Genomic DNA, 13962 nt, shown 5'->3' on the forward strand with positions numbered 1-13962 from the left:
TGCCTGACCGTAGCATCTGGAACAGTCCGTTACTGGGGTGGCAGGGGTCCCTCATGATCTTGCTTGCTCTGGATCTGCACCTCCTGATGTATAGGTCCTGCAGGGGGACGAGTGTAGTTCCCATGGTGCGTTCTGCCGAACGCACTATTCTCTGCAGGGCCATCCTGTCCTGGGCAGAGCTGTTCCCAAACCAGACTGTAATGTTGCCGGACAGGATGCTCTCTACAGCCCCAGAGTAGAAGCAATGGAGGATCCTCAGCGACACTCTGAATTTCCTCAGTTGTCTAAGGTGGTAAAGGCGCTGCTTAGCCTTACCCACCAGTGCGGCAATGTGCGTTGCCCACGTCAGATCCTCTGAGATGCGGACTCCCAAGTATTTGAAATTGCTCACCCTATCCACAATAGACGTTGCTTCTTCTATCTGTTGTTCTTTATCTCTCCACATCATCGTCTATATTTCTCGTTTCCCTTATCCATAACCAGTCTGAAGAAGGGTCTCAACCCGAAACGTCACCCACTCCTTCTCTCCAGAGGTGCTGCCTGTCCCGTTGAGTTGCTCCAGCTTTTTGTGTCTATCTTCGGTGGCAAGGAGTATTTTCTTTATAGATTTAAAGATTCAATTATAATGAAGATGGATGCGATTGCTATGGAGTATGACACTAATGAACGCATAGACGCTGAGGGCATCTGAAGAGCTTTGTACAGTTTTTGTGTAGGAAGGAAATGCAGATTCTGGTTTAAACCAAAGTTAAACACAAACAGCTGGAGTAACTCAGCGGGTCAGGCAGCATCTCTGGAGAAAAGGAATATGGAACGTTTCGGGTCGAGACCCTTCTTCAGACTGACCTGCTGAGCTCCTCTGACTGTTTCCTTTTGGCTTGGAGAGAGTGTTCCCTTGAGTGGAGAATCAGGGGACGCTGTTTAAAAATAAGAAGTTGCCCATTTAAAGCAGAACTGGCATAAAACTTTTCAATTCAGAGGGATGTTATTTTTGTGGATCTCTCTTCCTCAAGGAGTTGTCAAGTCAAGTCAAGTCAATTTATTTGTATAGCACATTTAAAAACAACCCACGTTGACCAAAGTGCTGCACATCTGACCAGGAAAAAAAAAGAAACATACAGTGGCAGGCAGCCAAACACAACGGCGCGGCCATCTTGAACAAAATGTTAATTCAATCACCCACAGTCCAACAATAAAAGCACTAAACAGGCACCCAAATTACCCAACCCCAAAAACCCCCCAAAACACAGTCCAACAATAAAAGCATTAAATAGGCATTCAAATCACACACCCCAAAACCCCCAAAAACACAGTCCAACAATAAAAGCATCAAACAGGCACTCAAACCACCCAACCCCAAAAACACACAAAAAAAGAAACATCCATCAAAGAAACATCCATCACAGTGAGTCTCCTCCAGTCCTCTCTCTCCTCACTGTGATGGAAGGCCACAATGTCTTTCCCTTCTCCTGCTGTCCTCGCCCGCAGTCAGGTTGTTGTGGTTGCAGGCCGCACCGGACGGTCCACAGCGGGCCAAGCCCAAGGCGCGTCGCATCGCAGCCGCTCCCGCAGCCTCCGAAGACGGCCGGCTCCGCCGATGATAAGTCCGATCCGGGGCGGGCGAACACGCTGCTGCCGCTGTTGTTGCACGTCGGGGCGGTCGTGGCTCCCGACATTGAAGCCCCCGCCCAGCAGAGAAATATCCCGCGGCCATCCTAGGCCGCGCCGGACGGTGAAATGTCCTCGACCCAAGCCCCGCGATCCGGGGCGGGCGAACACGCTGCCGCTGCCGGAGCTCCCGATGTCGGCATCCTTGTGGAAGCAGATTTTCAAAGCAAAGATAGATGGACTTGGTAGAGAAGGAGGTGAACGATTACAGGAACTGGCAGCAGTGTGGTGGTTATAATCAGAGCAGCAATGATCTTTTTGAACAGTGGAGCAGGCTCATGGTGCCAAATGGCCCACTTCTGCCTCTGATTTGTGTCCACGTTTGTTTACATGGAACACTTTTTACGTGAGGTAATGATGAGAATTAAATGTCGCTACACAAGGACTCTTACAGGATCCAGAATCATAGTTGCAAGGTACCGGAAGGAACTAGTTGCTGGTTTAAACCGACGATGGACACACAATGATGGAGTAACTCAGCGGGGCAGGCAGCATCTCTGGAGAGAAGGAATGGGTGATGTTTCGGGTCGAGACCCTTTTTCAGACTGAGAGTCAGGGGGAAGGGAAACGTGAGATATATACAGTGATATAGAGAGACATAGAACAAATGAACCAAAGATATGCTAAATAGTAACAATGATGGAGGAGACAGGCCCCTTCCCCTTTATTTTATATTTTGCGAGCTCTAATCGTTATTAATCACCAGTTTTAAGGAAATGGAGGTAACAAGCACTGAGATGAACTACAAATAAATCAGATCTCCCGGTGGCTCAGCACTTCAACTCCCCCTCCCACTCCCAGTCTGACCTTTCTGTCATGGGCCTCCTCCATTGTCATAGTGAGGCCCACCGCAAATTGGAGGAACAGCATCTCATGTTTCGCTTGGGCAGCTTGCACCCCAGCGGTATGAACATCGATTTCCATAACTTTAGATAGCTCTAAAGGGAGGAACTGCAAATGCTGATTTAAACTAAAGATAGACACAAAAAGCTGGAGTAACTCAGCGGGACAGGCAGCATTTTGGGGAGAAGGAATGGGTGACGTCACCCACTCCTTCCCTTCAAAGATGTTTCCTGCCCGGCTGAGTTATTGTTGACTGTTTGCTAGGTGTTTTGCAAGGACTACCTAAGGAAGTATTTCAATGTCGCTCCAGAGCTTTGGGAAGATCTCACTCATCAACGTACCACCAATACGGATCCTGGAACTCATGAACAGGGGAGAACTGCTGAGGTAGAACAATCCATGCGTAGCTTGAGTGGTTGGGTGGAAGAACGAGGCTGCCCATCATACAACTCCACGTGCTATCACTTTGCTCAATGGGCCATCTAAACCTCTGAGCACAAATCACCCTCAGAGATCAAACCAACCATCTTAGAACTTAAAGGATGGACTACAATGCCAATGGAATTTGTTGTTGATTTGAAACATCTCTTCAAGCAAAAAGCACAGGGACACAGGAACAGACGTAGATTATTCAGTTCTCTGGGCCTGTCTTTTTCTTTGAATTGGATCATGATTTATTTGTAGGTTTCACAAAATGCTGGAGTAACTCAACGGGTCCGGCAGCATCTCAGGAGAGAAGGAATGGGTGGCGTTCGGGTCGATACCCATCTTCAGACTGAAGTCAGGGGAGGGGGCGGGACAAAGAAAGAATGTAGTTGGAGACAGGAAGACAGTGGGAGAACTGGGAAAGAGGAGGGGAAAGAGAGGGACAGAGGAGCTATCTAAAGTTATGGAAATCAATGTTCATACCGCTGGGGTGTAAGCTGCCCAAGCGAAACATGAGATGCTGTTCCTCCACATTGCGGTGGGCCTCACTATGACAATATAGGAGGCCCATGACAGAAAGGTCAGACTGGGAGTGGGAGGGGGAGTTGAAGTGCTGAGCCACCGGGAGATCAGATTTATTTGTAGTTCATCTCAGTGCTTGTAACCTCCATTTCCTTAAAACTGGTGATTAATAAAAAATCTGGGAGTATATCTTGTAAAAAAAAAAGAACCTCCCATGGAAGGATGCTGGTGCAAGAAGATGGGAAATATCCACTTGTTTGGTGACAGGTTCAGCAAAAATGAACTCTCCCGATCAGCTTACGCCGTCAGTTCACCCTCTTTCGGGTGAGAGTCGTTCCAGATGTCCGCCAATGTGTGTCGAGAACCGTTGCCTGGTTTCACTGCTTACAACAAAAATTCACGATTAGAGCTCGCAAAATATAAAATAAAGGGGAAGGGGCATAAAAAATCTGGGAGTATATCTTGTAAAAAAAAAAGCACCTCCCATGGAAGGGACAGTGACATAAGGGGAAAGCATTTTGCTGCAGTGTGCAGTTGGAATCTGGACTGCATGAAAGGAATTGGATCAATCTACACAGAGGGAAAACGTGCAAGTCCATGGAGATGGTGGCAGGTGGTGGAACTAGTGAGTTCTAGTAGAAAACCAGCATGAATGCAAAAGGCCAAGATGGCGTGCTTCCGTGCAGTATCCGCTCACTGAGCCGGTCACGATCACCTCGTTCTAACTTTATCGTTTTTTATTCCTCGGCACGGTAGCGCAGCGGTAGAGTTGCTGCTTTACATCGAATGCAGCGCCGGAGACTCAGGTTCGATCCTGACTACGGGTGCTGTACTGTAAGGAGTTTGTACGTTCTCCCCGTGACCTGCGTGGGTTTTCTCCGAGATCTTCGGTTTCCTCCCACACTCCAAAGACGTACAGGTATGTAGGTAAATTGGCTGGGTAAATGTAAAAATTGTCCCTAGTGTGTAGGATAGTGTTAATAGTGTTAGTGTGCGGGGATCGCTGGGCGGCGCGGACTTGGTGGGCCGAAAAGGCCTGTTTCCGCGCTGTATATATATGATATGATATGATATGATATGAAATTGCTTCTTTCTATCTGGCCTATTGATATTTAAATTGATATGTCCTCAATTTCCATTCCCGGGGTTTGAATTAACAAGGTTGACCTCCAGAGGTAATCTTACACAATTGCAAATTTGATGATCTGGTTTCAGCTTTAAAAAAACCCAAAAAACGCGCTTTGTGCATTACAGAAAGAGATGTCACTGCGAGGAGATTGGGACTGTTCAAGCTCTTGGCAAATGCAATCAATATTGAGGTAACCTGGGTTAAGTAGTGACCAACATTGAGTAAGACCTTTGCTTGAGAATTTCCCCAGAGCCGCTTCTGTTTCTCGGCACAAACCTCACAAAATGTGTAAAGGAATAGGATTTCAGCAGCAGTCCTGGCAAACGTCCAGCTGCTAGTGGCTGCAGCGCCCAGGAACCTACTGGTCTTAATGAGAGCAGCAGGCTGGGCAGAGAGGTGGGCCATGTCACCTCTTGAGCCAGTGCCTCTGTCATCATTGGCTATCATTGACTTACAGTAGTGACCAATCGATGCCTTTAACGATCTATTGTTTAAAAAAATCTATCAATCTCAGATTTAAAATTATCAACTGAATTTCTATCTTTTAGTTCTAGTTTAGTTTAGTTTAGTTTAGAGACACAGTGCGGAAACAGGCCCTTCGGCCCACCCAGTCCGCACTGACCAGTGATCCACGCATATTAACACTATCCTACGCACACTAGGGACAATTTACATTTATTTATTGTAAGCCAATTAACCTACAAACCTGTACGGCTTCGGAGTGTGGGAGGAAACTGAAGATCTTGCAGAAAACCCACGCAGGTCATGGGGTGAACGTACAGACTCCATACAGACAAGCGCTCATAGTCAGGATCGAACCTGAGTCTCCGGCGCTGCATTCGCTGTAAGGCAGAACGTACAGACTCCATACAGACAAGCGCTCACAGTCAGGATCTGTATAAGAGAATTCCACATCTCCGTTATCCTCCAAGCGTAGAGATATTTCCCAACTTCACTCCACTTCAGTAAGGCATTTGACAAGGTTCCACATGGAAGGTTGATTAAGAAGGTTAAATCGTTGGGTATTAATAGTGAGGTTGCAAGATGGATTCAACAATGGCTGAATGGGAGATACCAGAGGGTAACGGTTGACAATTGTATGTCAGGTTGGAGGCCAGTGTCTAGTGGAGTACCCCAAGGATCTGTGTTGGGTCCACTGTTGTTTGTCATTTACATTAATGATCTGGATGATGGTGTGGCAAATTGGATTAGTAAATATGCAGATGATACTAAGATAGGTGGTGTAGTTGATAGTGAGGTAGATTTTCAAAGTCTACAGAGAGACTTGGGCCTTTTGGAAGGGTGGGCTGAAAGATGGCAGATGGAGTTTAATGCTGATAAGTGTGAGGTGCTGCATTTTGGTAGGACAAATCAAAATAGGACGTACAGGGTAAATGGTAGGGAATTGAGGAATGCAGTGGAACAGAGGGATCTGGGAATAACTGTGCATTGTTCCCTGAAGGTGGAATCTCATGTGGATAGGGTGGTGAAGAAGGCGTTTGGTATCCTTGCCTTTATAAATCAGAGCATCGAGTATAGAAGTTGGGATGTAATGTTAAAATTGTACAGGGCATTGGTGAGGCCGAATCTGGAGTATGGTGTGCAGTTCTGGTCGCCAAATTATAGGAAGGATGTCGACAAAATGGAGAGGGTACAGAGGAGATTTACTAGAATGTTGCCTGGGTTTCAGCACTTAGGCTACAGAGAGAGGTTGAACAGGTTGGGTCTTTATTCTTTGGAGCGTAGAAGGTTGAGGGGGGACTTGATAGAGGTTTTTTAAATTTTGAGAGGGACGGACAGAGTTGACGTGGGTAGGCTTTTCCCTTTGAGAGTGGGGAAGATTCCAACAAGGGGACATAGTTTCAGAATTGAGGGACAAAGGTTTAGGGGTAACATGAGGGGGAACTTCTTTACTCAGAGGGTGGTGGCTGTATGGAATGGGCTTCCGGTGGAAGTGGTGGAGGCTGGCTCGATTTTATTATTTAAGAGTAAATTGGATAGGTATATGGATAGGAGGGGATTAGAGGGTTATGGTCTGAGTGCAGGTAGATGAGACTAGGTCAGGGAGAATGGTCGGCGTGGACTGGTAGGGCCGGACAGGCCTGTTTCCATGCTGTAGTTGTTATATGTTATATGTTATATTTGTTCTCTCACCATGAGCTCCTCATTCAGCAAGACGGATTCTCCCTATCATTTATTTAAAAAAAATAATATTTGAAAACTCCTACCAGATCACCCATTAACCATCTAAACTTCAGTGAATATAACATGAATTTGTGTGATCTGCAGACTTTGGTGATAGAGAGGGCAAATAGACTTTTCAGCCCACTGAGTCCACACCAATCAGCAATTACCCCGTACATTAGCACAATACTACACACTAGGGACAACTCACAATTTACAGAAGCCAATTAACCTGCAAACCTGCGTAGGAAAATAACTGCAGATGCTGGTACAAATCGAGGGTATCACAAAATGCTGGAGTAACTCAGCGGGTCAGGCAACATCTCAGGAGAGAAGGAATGGGTGACGTTTCGGGTCAGTCTGAAGAAGGGTCTCGACCCGAAACGTCACCCATTCCTTCTCTCCTGAGATGCTGCCTGACCCGCTGAGTTACTCCAGCATTTTGTGAAACCTGCAAACCTGCTCGTATTCGAGTGTGTGAGGAAGGCCAGAGGATTCGGAGAAAATCCACGCGGTCACAGGGAGAATTTACAAATTCCGTACAGACAGCACTCGTAGTCAGGATCGAACCCGGCTCTCTGGTACTGTAAGGCAGCAACTCTACCACTGCGCCACTGTGCCTCCCCCCTCTCTCTCTCCCTGATCTCTCTCTCTCTCCCTATACTTGAACCCTTGAAGTACATGTGCAAATCTGAGGGGAAGTTAATACTCTGACCTGAACCTATAACATCTAAGTGACTTACTCTGAAGATAGACAATAAAAAGCTGGAGCAACTCAGCGGGACAGGCAGCATCTCTGGAGAGGAGGAATGGGTGACGTTTTGGGTCTGAAGTAGGATCTCGACCCGAAACGTCACCCATTCCTTCTCTCCAGAGGTGCTGCCTGTCCCGCTGAGTTGCACCAGCTTTTTATTGTCTACCTTCGGTTTAAACCAGCATCTGCCGTTCCTTCCTACACATAAGTGACTTACTCTTTTCTATATTGAAATCTAGTTGCCAAAATTTGCCAATTACCCAATTTTTGCATCAGTTTCTTCTGCCAGAGTAATTGATTTTTGAGCTGTGAATGCTCGGCTGATGAGTATAATCAGTACAGAAACTGGGAGATCTTAAAATATTTGGAGTATCAAAGGGCATGAGGTTAGTGCAGGACCAATCTATTTGCCAGTTTATATTGAAACCCTGAGTTCAGCTAACTCTACCAATCTGTCAGGCAATGATGCTGGATTCCAACCACTCACTGCAAAAGAAACCTTTTCCACTTGTCATCTTTATTCTTTTTTTTTGCAATCACTGTGACCTCTTGGTCTTGACCTTGCTGTCAATGAGAATAGTTTATTTTTCTCCATCTAGCCTCCCTAGATTGTTTTTCCTGCTCTGAGAAAAACATGGTTCCACGACGCTGGTATGGTGGGTCCAGGAACGAGTTGCAAATGTTGGTTTATACTGAAGGTAGACACAAAATGCTGGAGTAACTCAGCAGGTCAGGCAGCGCCTCTGGAGGTGACGTTTCGGGTCTGAAGAAGGGTTGCGAATCGAAACGTTACCTGCTCCTTTTCTCTAGGGATGCTGCCTGGCCCGCTGAGTCACTCCAGCACTGGTATTTCGATTTTTTAGATTTAGAGATACAGCACGGAAACAGGCCCTTCGGCCCACCGGGTCCGCGCCACCATGCGATCCCCGCACATTAACACTATCCTACACTAGGGACAAGTTTTACATTTACCCAGTCAATTAACCTACATACCTGTACGTCTTTGGAGTGTGGGAGGAAACCAAAGATCTCGGAGAAAACCCACGCAGGTCACGGGGACAACGTACAAAATCCCTACAGACGGCGCCCGTAGCCAGGATCGAACCCGAGTCTCCGGCGCTGCATTCGCTGTAAGGCGGCAATTCTACCGCTGCGCCACCGTTCCGCCCTATGGTGGGGGTAGGGTGGTTAAATTACAATCCGGAGATCTGAGTTCAAATCCCACCAGGGCAGCTGTGGAATTTCAATTCAGATCAATAACCTTGAATTTGAAAACAATTAGGACAAAATAATCTTGTCAATGACGATAACAAATATTACTGCATAATTGCAAAAGTTCATCGGCCTGACCAATGCCAGGAGGGAGATGCGAGAAGATTTTCCATTCTTACCTGGTCTGTTTGGTCTGGGTCATCAAATGTGAACATGGCAACATTATTCTGAGCATTGTCAACATTGGAGACTGCTCCTCACAAACATGCGTTGTGTAAATTGGGAGAACTCCCTTCCTTGCTGGTTGATCTCCCACCTTCCTCAAGGCCACTCTGCCATCCTTGTCTGCCGCTCGACCATTCCCCACACCAGAACCAGCAGCCACTCCAGCAGAGCCTGCAGATCCTGGGGGGCAGTCACACTCAGAAGACACAGGAGACTGCAGATGCTGGGATCCAGAGCAAAAAAGCACACTGCTGGAGGGACTCAGCGGGTTAGGCAGCATTGGTGGAGGCCAGGAACAGTTGACCCTTTGGGTCGAGACCCTGCAATCAGGACACATCCAGAACTCCTGTCGGAAACCTCGGGAGAACCTGCAGCCCAGAGCTGCCCAATGTAGGCCGACGGTGTTTCTGAAGGCAGGGTGGGTCCCGGGACAAGGGTTCTTGCTTGAGAGAGGTGGGTTTATCCAGCAGGAGCAGGAGCCAGTGTGTGCTCCATGGATGGATCCCACGTTAAACACTCAACCTTCCACTCTCAGGACTGGAGTGGGAGCAAGTTATCCTTAGTCCCACAGCACTCACTAAGGGGAAGGAGGAGAGTAATGCACCACCCTCCAGAGATAGCTGATGGGAAGGCTTGTGGGAGGGGACATTGGCTGCACTTAATGGTCCGAGTTTCAAGATTTGGTTCAATGCCGATGGAGGTCACAGATATCAGTGCTCACATTTCCAGGGGGTGATCCCAGTCTGAACCTCTTCCACCTGGGCATGAGAGATGAAAATCCCCGTCTCTGTTTATAATGAGGTTGTGGGCCTTTAAAAAACCCCCATTATCACAGCATAGCCAACCAAGCTGCTAAACACGGCAGGCATTAGTTCTGCTTTCTGAAGGAGTACACCATACTGCTAATCAATATTCTTAGATATTGTGCACTTCAATAAGAATCCTGGTGTGGCCCGACCAGAACAGAACACAAACACAGACTGGTGTCGAAGCTAAAGGTGAGAAAAGTCCAGGAACAATTTCCACAAATGGCTCTGATCGGCTATGTGAAAACTCAGCAAACCCACAACCTCATTCCTGGACTTGCCTTTGTTCTCAGTGCCCGGCACCTTCCATTTTGCCCTCTGGATATTTCCTCTAATATCAGCAATATTAGAGAAAAATTCTGAACTTTCCAAGTGAGTGGAGGATCCTGGGGACTGGTTCTCACAAGAAGTGATCTCTTACTAACAAAGGTGAAGCCTCCAGAGAGGAAAGTATTCTTGAAGTTGAGTTTTTGCGTGGCAACTTGGGCAAAGGGGAGACCTCAAGCCTGTTTCACCGTTTAATGAGAGCATTGGGTGGAATATATCGTCACAATCTGCCGAAATCCCTTTAAGTGGCTGGATGTTAAGACCTGTTCCTTCAGTGACATTAAACTGGGTCGGCAGCTCATCTTCAGCTAATTTAACATACTGATGATGTTTGATGCTTAGTTTATTGTCACTTGTACCGAGATATAGTGAAAAGCTTTTGTTGCGAGCTAACCAGTCAGCGGAAAGATAATACATGATTACAGTCGAACCATTGTGTACAGATACATAATAAAGGGAATAACATTCAGTGCAAGATAAAGTCCAATAAAGTCCGATTAAAGATAGCCTGAGGCTCTCCAATGAGGTAGATAGTAGATGAGGACAGCCTTCTAGTTGTTGATAGAGTGGTTCAGTTGCCTGATAACAGTTGGGAAGAAACTGTCCTTGAATCTGGAGATGTACCTCTTGCCTGATGGAAGAGGGGTGAAGAGGGAATGAAAGGGTGAATGCCCAGAATTAAGCTGGGATATTATATTAGAACATAGAACGTAGAACAGCGCAGCACAAGCATAGGCCCTTCGGCCCATAATGTCTATGCCGACATGATGCTGACCATTATTATATACCTGCACAAAACCCATATCCCTCCATTCCCTGCATAATGGTCTGCCTATCTGAATGTCTTGTAAATGCAACTAATTTATCTCCTTCTCCTGGCCACACATTCCAAGCACTCACTAGGACAATCCCACCAGAAACCTTGCAAACCGTGTTGTTCGATGGTTTTAATTCTTGTGTAGTAATTTGTGTACAACTCTGGTGGCTTCGTCTATGTGCAAAGGTAAAATTGAATTCTGAAGTTGCAAATGAAACACTTAAGTAATGCAGGTTTCTCTGAGAATCTGAATCATAACTTTAACAGGATGATACTTGATAATTTACAGACAGACAGGTTTAGTACTTGAAGTAGGCTTGTGCACTAATGAATCTAATGAGGTGGATGAATGATAAGACATACAAGGTGACATTATTAATTATAACACAGATAAGCCTGAGCTGCTTCTGTGCCGTTGTAATGGGACCTGGTAAGATATTACTTGCCTGATCAGTTTAGCCCAGTTTCTGCACCCGCTGTGTAACTTTGATTCTTTCTCAGGCTAAGGTTATATAGTTGGTCTTGTGCTGAGGAGGCTGTATATATAACAGCTTGTTACAAACAGCAGCAGGGGCTGAGGCTGGTCTGACAGGGAGCCAAGTTTGACAAAACACTCCTTCCGCCTTCCAAATAGAGTAAACAAACTTCCATCTCCACCAAACATGGAAGTGAAGATGTTCACTTTTCTATGTTTTATGTTCCCTCCAGATTGTTCCTCTGGTTCATCTCAATGGTAGAGATTTTGGAGCCTGGCAAACAAATTGTGTGAGTTGTGTGGGAAGGAACTAGTTTACACCGAAGATAGACACAAAAAGCTGGAGTAACTCAGCGGGACAGGCAGCATCTCTGGAGAGAAGGAATTGGTGACGTTTCCGGTCGAGACCCTTCTTCAGACCACTCCACCACTAAGTTAGGCAGCCCGTTACCCTGCTTGAGAAATATAATACTGAAGATTGTGGTGGATCCACCTAAATTTTAATAAGACTCCAGACAAATCCACACTTCCCTGCTGCTACACAACCAATGGACATCCCAAAAGTTTGAAGGATAATGTTTCGAGGACTGATCATTTCATAAGCTTCTAAGCTATAACAGCAGAATTTGGCCATTCAACCCATCAAGTCTGCTCCACCTTCAATCATGGCTGATCTGACTTTCCCTCTGAACTCCATTCGCCTGCCTTCTCCCCATAACCCCTGACTCCCATACTAATCAATCTCCATTTTAAAAATATACACTGATGGCCTCCACAGCCTTCTGCGGCAATGAATTCCACAGAGTCTACAAATTCACCACCCTCTGACCAAAGACATTCCTCCTCTTCTCCTTAAAAAGGTACGTCTTTTATTCTGAAGATATGGCTTTGGTCCTAGACTCTCCCACAGGTGGAAACATCCTCTGCACATCCAGTCTATCCAGGCAACTAATTTTGGAATTATAACAACCAATTTTGCATAGCATGGTCTTAAAAACCAGCAGTGAAATAATCTGTTTTATAATGAGCCAGCGGTCTGGGTCCTCGAGCTGCCCTGGAACATCAACCCAGATTAATGGCTCACTGTGAAGGAATGACCCTCGTGCAACAGCTGAGACTGAGTGCACTGGAGAAGAGTATCTAACATGAAGCGATACTTGGAAACCCAAAAAACCCAGTTGGCGGCATGATGACGTAGCGGTAGAGTTGCCGCCTTACAGCGCTTGCAGCACCGGAGACCCGGTTTCGACCCTGACTACAGGTGCTGTCTGTACCCCGTGACTTTGTGGCTTTCCCCCGAGATCTTCGGTTTCTTCCCACACTCTAAAGACGTACAGATTTGTAGGTTAATTGGCTTGGTATAAATGTAAATTGTCCCTGGCGTGTGTAAGATAGTGTTAATGTGTGGGGATCGCTGGTCAGTGCAGACTCGGTAGGCCGAAGGGCCTGTTTCCGCACCGTATCTCTAAACTAAACTAAACTAAACTAACCAACATTTGGACTAAATACAGGGTTGATGCAAATTACTCTCAATAGTGTGTTAGTTTGGAATTTGCATCACATTTCTTCTCAACCTTATTTGAGATACAGTTTGAGATGAGATGTGCAGTTTGTTTCAAGGGAACATGCTGTCAATGTCACAAGGACAGTATGAGGACAACATAAGGAGCTGAAGTTCCTCAACTTATACTCCTGCAGATGCTGCAGAAACCCAGAAAACATCCAGCGTTGGACTGACAAGTGGCTACGCCTTCCAATAACAGGAAGACCAAGTCCAAACAAAGAGGAACCTGTTCCACATGGGACCCGGCATTAAGTCTCACTGCACCAACTCACAGTCCGAAGAAGGGTCTCGACCCAAAGCGTCACCCATTCCTTCTCTCCAGAGATGCTGCTTGTCCTGCTGAGTTACTCTAGCATCCGTCGCTAAGATACTAGAGGAGCAAGATAGGCCACTCGACCCTAAAACCTGTAGTATGTCATGGCGCCATTTTAGTAGGCAGAAACTTGAAGAAACATTTAAAAAGAAAAATAACAAAAATCTGTGAATTGATAGATGAGATATATTCTGCATTTTAATGGTATCATCACAAATACTGTTCCCGCAAAACACTGACTACACTGCGAGAGGCGGGGTTTGCCTACTAAAATGGCGGACGTTATGCTCCTTTGTGTACTACACCTCAGTATAGGCGATTTCAACGGAGTGGTCCATCTTGTTCCTCTAGTATCTTTGATCCGTAGTTCTTCCCTACACAACTCACACAATTTGTTTGCCAGGCTCCAAGATCTCCACCATTGAGATGAACTAGAGCAACAATATGAAGGGAACATAGAAAATAGAAAACATCTTCACTTCCACGTTCAAGTCAAGAGCTACACTCTAAACTGACTTGGACATACACCACTGACGTTTGCTCACTGATGATGATTCATTAATCTGGAATCCAATCCCAAGGAATTCACGTTGGCTGATGGCAGGAGTTGCTTTAGGCTAAACAACACCTTCCCAGGGAAATTAGACGTGGTTTGATTCCCTCCTCCTGAACAATAATTAAAAATAAACTGAGATCT

This window comes from Rhinoraja longicauda, chromosome 30 (assembly GCF_053455715.1).
Source record: "Rhinoraja longicauda isolate Sanriku21f chromosome 30, sRhiLon1.1, whole genome shotgun sequence".
In the NCBI taxonomy this organism is placed as follows: domain Eukaryota; kingdom Metazoa; phylum Chordata; class Chondrichthyes; order Rajiformes; family Arhynchobatidae; genus Rhinoraja; species Rhinoraja longicauda.